At 38.5% G+C, this 6,488-nt stretch overlaps 1 pseudogene; it reads left to right on the plus strand.

Annotated features, from left to right (window-relative positions):
• The first annotated feature begins 2,070 nt into the window (after positions 1–2,070).
• On the plus strand, positions 2,071–5,004 carry LOC121498604 (annotated as a pseudogene).
• Positions 5,005–6,488: the final 1,484 nt, after the last annotated feature.

A 6,488-nucleotide genomic window follows, 5' to 3' on the forward strand; every position in this document is an offset into this window, starting at 1 on the left:
CCAAAGCTTTGGCTTGTTAATTTTCCCATTTTCAAGTATTTTATTAATTTCTTATTTATTATTAAGATTTTTTGTTTATTTTATGTTTATCTTACTCTTTTAATCTTAAAATTTCATGAATTGGCTACATCATTTGTTATTTTATTTTTTATAAAGATTTATTTATTTATTTATTCATGATAGACAGAGAGAGAAAGAGAGAGAGGCAGAGACACAGGCAGAGGGAGAAGCAGGCTCCATGCAGGGAGCCCGATGTGGGACTTGATCCTGGGACTCTAGGACCGTGCTCTGGGCCAAAGGCAGGCGTCAAACCACTGAACCACCCAGGGATCTCATCATTTGTTATTTTAATTTATTGTTGTTTATCAATATAATTTTTAAGGAAATTTCCCCTAAACACTTTAGAGTTATCCTATAATTATTGTTTCTTGTTTTCTTGTTTATTGCAAGATTAATTCTTGTTTTATTACAATTTGATCAAAGAACATTTGCTTTGCTTTTTCTACCTTTGGGAATTTGTCATGATTTTCTTTGTAGCAAAACTGATAGTCACCTTTTGTAACTGTTTTTTGGACTTAGGTTTTTCATATCCTTATGCATTTTTTGTTGAGTTAATTGGTCACTTGTGCTACAATAGCCTATTGCTACTGTGTTTCCATCTATTTCTCCATGAAGTTCTGGTAGTTTCAAACTTATGATCTATGTAATGCTATGTTAATTGGTGCATACGTATTCTTCATTGTGGATCATAATGTTTATGTCTATTAAATTCCCACCGTTGCCTTATTTAATTCACTTGACTGGTATAAATATGACAATCCTTGCTCTTTCTTTTTTCTTTTTGTTTTTTGTATTTGCCTCAGTTGCCTTTTGTCTCTTATTGTCAGACTTTTCTGAATGACTTTGTTCTCTTCTTAAAGCAGTGGATTTGCCTAATATATGTACCAGATATTTGAGAAGAAATAAACCACAAGTGTGTATTAGCTACTAAAAGAAAGGCCAGAATCCTTGAGAAAATTTCCTAGTTCGGATTTCTTCCCTATAAGGAATAAAGTAAAATGGCCCAGAGCCATCAAAAACATATTTTCTATGCCCAAGAGGGATAGGGAAGCAAAAGGTTACATTGTTTTCCCACAGAGGAAACTTTCTTTATGATTATGCGTTTGTTTCTTTTTGAGCAAAATTAATCATTCTAATTCCTTTTAATTGATGCAAAATAGAAAATGAGTTGTCAGACCATTTATGATAATTAGATTATGCCAAGCATTTTGAGTTAAATTAGCTTCTTATAGTCTTATAGTCTCTTCTTACTTAAAAATATTTTTAGGATAACAAACCAAATTCTTGCAGGTCTTGTATGATTGTATCAAATTCTTATTGATATTGTATTATTTAATTACCATTCCCTACCTGTTTCGGTACTTTAGCCAACATTTGTCTCTTAATAAATTATCATTGCCATCATCATAATTTATTCTAGAAGGGTCCATTCATTTATTCATTTAAAAATACTTATAGAGCTGTGTACTATCAGATGTTATAAACTCATCATCTCATTTAATCTTCACAAATTTGTGAGAGGTATTGTCAAGCCATCCAGACAAGACAGACTACTAAGGCTCAGAGATCTGAGAATGTTACAGATCCTAAGTTCATGTAGTTCATAAATGACAGAGTCATAATTTGAATGCTGGTCTGTCCAATTCCAGATCCTTTCCTTTTCCAATATACATCTTGTCGTTCCTAAGCACACAGAGAGAAATTAAAGAAATATTGATAGAAAATATCAGTACTCCAGAATATAATTTGAGATTTTGTAATCTTCCATTATGACATTTTAGCTGTCCATACTTTAAAAAAAAGGCCTATATGAATAAAATGGTACTAAATGGTACTTAGATCATGAGTATCCATTTTTTTTCTGATTCTTCTAATGTTTCTCTTTGGATCTAAACAGACTAGTGGCTATCTCTAATACATGGTCCAAATTACCTTTTCCCCTGATGGAATAGCCAAATAACACGTATTTCTCTACCTATGGAAAGACACCAAGCAATCAACCACACTAACATGAATGTGTATGGACGATACAAGAATGAGACAATGGCTCAGAAACGTAGGAACATAGTTTAAATATATAAAACAGAACTTGCAAAAACTGACAACTAACAAACAAAAACAAAGAACATTGCCCAGTTGCCCAGCAGAGTACTCAGCGCACAAAGTTGACTTGGCTTAGGAAACACAAGTACAAATACCCAGACATACAATTTCCCTTGAAGATCATTTTGATAACAAATACTGTAGTAAAACTTTACTGTCTCCCCCATTTGCCTGAACAACCAAGAAGCTCAATGTCAAATGTGAATTCATATCATGGCAATTATTTTAACTCTACTTTTTGCCTTGAAACAGATTTTCTATTTGTGTTTTTAATAGTTTTTAATAGTTATCTGTCTTTAGATATAAAGCAGGACCACTCTCTTATGAAAATGAGTTACAAATACATAAGGTGATTCCATATATCTATTACAGTAAATTTATCAGGTGGTGTTAGTTTCCCCATTGAACAGATATGTGACTGATCAGTTTCTGATGCTAGGAAATTTGATATACTTTCTACCTTAGACTGCTCAGGATGCTATAACAAAATACCATAAAATGGGTGGTTTATAAACAAGAAGCACTTATTTCTTACAGTTCTGGAGGCTGGCAGTCCAAGATCACTGCACAGGCAGATGTGGTGTGTGGTGAGAGCCCCCTTACACATAGACCAATGTCTTTTCATGTCCTAACCATGTCCTAACCTGGCAAAAAGAGCAAGGGGGCTTCCTCAGGCCTCTTTTATGAAGACACTAATGCCTACCATGAGAGGTTAGCCCTCATAATTTATTAACCTCACAAAGGCCTCATCTCCTAATACCATCACCTTGGGGGTTAGGATGGCAACATATGGGGTTTGGGGGTGCACAAACATTCATACCATAACACTTCCAGCAAAGATATTGGTCTGTCCAATCAAGAGGCACCAAAGGAAGTCATCAGGTTGTCTGAGGAAACAGCCTTCAGTTTCTTCAATTTCATACATGGGACAGAGAGAGAGAAGAAATACATCAAAGTGTTTTGTGGATTCCATGATCCCCATCACATGGGTACAACCCTTCAAAGTATTCTAAACATTGAGAAAGAGAGAGTGAGAACAAGATTGAGAAAAAGAGAAGGCTCTGGTATCTCCTAAAGGCACCAATCACATTATGAAGGCCTCAACCTCTTAATCTTATCTAAACTTAATTATCTCTCCAAAGGCTCCATCTGCAAATACCATCACATTGAGGTCAGGATTTCAAAATATGAATTGGAGGCCACTTGCGTGGCTCAGTAGTTGAGTGTCTGCTGCTGGCTCAGGTCATGATCCCAGGGTCCTGGGATGAAGGGTTCCCGCAGGGAGCCTGCTTCTCCCTCTGCCTATGTCTCTGCCTCTCTGTCTCTCATGAATAAATAAAATATTTTAATAAATAAATAAATATAAATTTCTTGCTTCTTTGTAATTTTTATCTTTCCATCATCCATTATCTTTTTTTCTGTAAACAGCAACCTGTTTTTTTCTTGGAAAACTCATCTCTCCATTTGCAGGGAATGTGATGTACATTGGCCTGACTTTTTTCTGGCTCTAGAGTTAGGTACTTGACCCAGGTATAATCTAGTCAATGTATTCCATCCCTTTCTTATGATTAAATTAGGATTATGTATGGACTAATTTCAGGTCAATGAATTCATGTCCATCAGAAAAAAGGAAAAATAGTTCTTTTGGGGTTGGTGTGGCTGAGAGAATATGGTCTACATCTGGGCTTTTGGAAACCATTTGGTCCCCTTAATGGAAGGCAGTGGATAAAAATGAAGCTGGGGCAAAGGACTGAAGAGACAAACAAGAGAAATATACTCAAAATGACATCATTTTTAAATCCCTAGGAGTTCGATCAATAGCGGGAGTGGAGAGCAGACCCCAGAGAGCCCTGAGCAGCTGCACCCTGGCCCCAGTCATGATCACCCAAACCCTGAACAGCAAGGCAGAGAACCAGCAGCCACCCTCGCCCTCACTGCTGCCCACACCAGGCCTGGCACCAGGGGCAGCAGGACAGGGAGGGGCGGCCTGTGGGGCCTCACATGGGCGGCACCTGCCCAACAGGGACCAGAAGGTCATCACAACAAATGTTTTCAGAACATTTGTAAACTGTTTCAACATAAGAAAAGGATTTGGTTTCATCAACAGGAATAACACCAAGGAAGATATATCTGTCCACCAGGTTGCCATGAAGAATAACCCCAGAAAGTACCTTCGCAGCGTAGAGATGGAGAGACTGTGGAGTGTGATGTTGTTGAAGGAAAAATGGATGTGGACACAGCAAATGTACCCGGCCTTGGTGGGGTTCCAGTCAAAGCAGTAAATACACAGTAGACCGAAACCGTAATAGATGCCATCCACTTGGCAGGGCCCCCCACTCAGTTACCCGCAGAATTACCAGGATCATGAGAGTGGGGAAAGGAACAAGGGATTGGAAAGTACTCCTGAAGGCCAGGCCCAACAGTGCCCACTCTACTGCAGGCTACATACGGTTCCCACCTTACTAATGCGGAGATCCTATGGGCATCGACCACAGTCTTCCAACCCTCCTGTGCAGGGAGAAGGGATGGCAGGTGCTGACAACCAGGTGCACGAGAACAAGGTAGACCAGTGAGACAGAGTATGAATTGAGGTTATAGACCACGATCCTGTACAGGTCCTCCTTGCCAAAGACAACCTAGAGAGGATGGCAACAAGGATGATAAGGAAAATCAAGAGGATGACCCCAAGGTCAGCAGCCACCTCAACGTCAGTACCACCACAACTTCAACTACCGACACAGATGCCCAGAAAACCCTAAACCACAAGATGGCAAAGAGACCAAAGCAGTCGATCCACCAGCTAACACTTGGTCCACTCCTGAGCAGGGCAGGGCTGAGTAAAGGCCAGTTTACCATCTCCACCATCATCTGGGCTACTCACCCAACATGAAGGAATGAAGATGAGATGCCATCAATAAGAAATGAACAAAAGATTGGAGCTGAAGACCTTAAGGGGTTGCTTTTTGCCCAAGTACCAGATAAATAAAACCATCTACATTATCTACAGTTTTATTATTCTTTTATTTTTATTTTTGATTAATTAATTAATTAATTAATTTTTACAGTTTTATTATTCTTTAACCTAAAGAAGCCTCTTTTTGGTAATGACAAACGTATTGAAAAAAAAATGTAGTTTTTCTCAATACACCTTTAAAGGTTTTTAAATTATTTCCTATCTGGTCAAGTTGAGATTTTTAAGAACCTCATTTTTAATTTGTAATAAAAGTTTACAGCTTGATTTTTTTCAAAAAAAGTCAACAAACGGCAAGCATCCGTTAATGAGGATCTTAACAAATTGAAATGCAAACCAACAAAAAACCCTGGATCCAGTAGTGTCTGAAGTTTGCAAATGGACTTCTCGCTTAGAAAAGCCAATTATTTTAGTGGGAGCTCACCCAGAACTAGTCTTCTAAGATAGGGATTATAGTGTAAATGGTTTATTTAGGGATTGATCCCAGAAAATACTAGTAGGGGAGTAGGGAAGTGAGGTATAGAAGAGGAAAAAAGCCAATAAATAAAGTGTGCATTATCAAGCAAGCCGTCATTTTGGGCAGTTGGAATTCATCCCACCAGCGCACTCTGGGATGTGATCTAGAACGCATGCTTCAGCTAACCTGCCTGGGAAGCAGGGAGGCTGGCTTGTTTCTTCACCAACTTCTGTCACTGGTTGATGAATGTTCCTAATTGTTAATTCTAGGGCACTTCTAGCCTTTCTTATAAAAAGCCAAAAGAACCTGCAGGCAGACAGTCACAGGTGCTAGAAATCAGCAGTCAAGCCAGTGACAATGGGAGAGTCGAGAGCAGAGGGATGTCCACAGGGAGCTGAACCAGCAATTCCTTGTTTTCCTTAAGTCTGTATGAATTGGGTTTCTGTCACTGAAACTGAAGACCTCTGATTAAAACCATACGCCAGCTCAACATGAGTTCCCCAAGGTCAAGAATTCTGTCTCGGGTTATTTCCTTAATTCCATTCTTTACATATAAAGTACACAGTAAAAGTTCCATGGTTGATTTCTAAAAGCACATCTTAACCATTAATCCCAGCCAGTTTTTTTTCAAGAAGCAAGAAAATGTCCCATAAACAGAGCTATAGTTAACCAGAAATGTAAACTATTCTCCCCTCGGGCCCTCACAATTTATGGGAAAGAGCAAAATATTCACTCAAAAAGCTGCAAACCAGATATGTTCATAAAAGCTTCTATGAAAGGTTGTCTTGGGGGTCAGGACACAATCTGCTCACCCTGTTCCTACATCTACCACTAAAACTTCCAGTATGACAACTGATCCGCACAAAGGCTAATTATATTCATTGTTTAAAAGTCAAG

The sequence above is a fragment of the Vulpes lagopus genome, chromosome 9 (assembly GCF_018345385.1).
Source record: "Vulpes lagopus strain Blue_001 chromosome 9, ASM1834538v1, whole genome shotgun sequence".
NCBI classification, from domain to species: Eukaryota; Metazoa; Chordata; class Mammalia; order Carnivora; family Canidae; genus Vulpes; species Vulpes lagopus.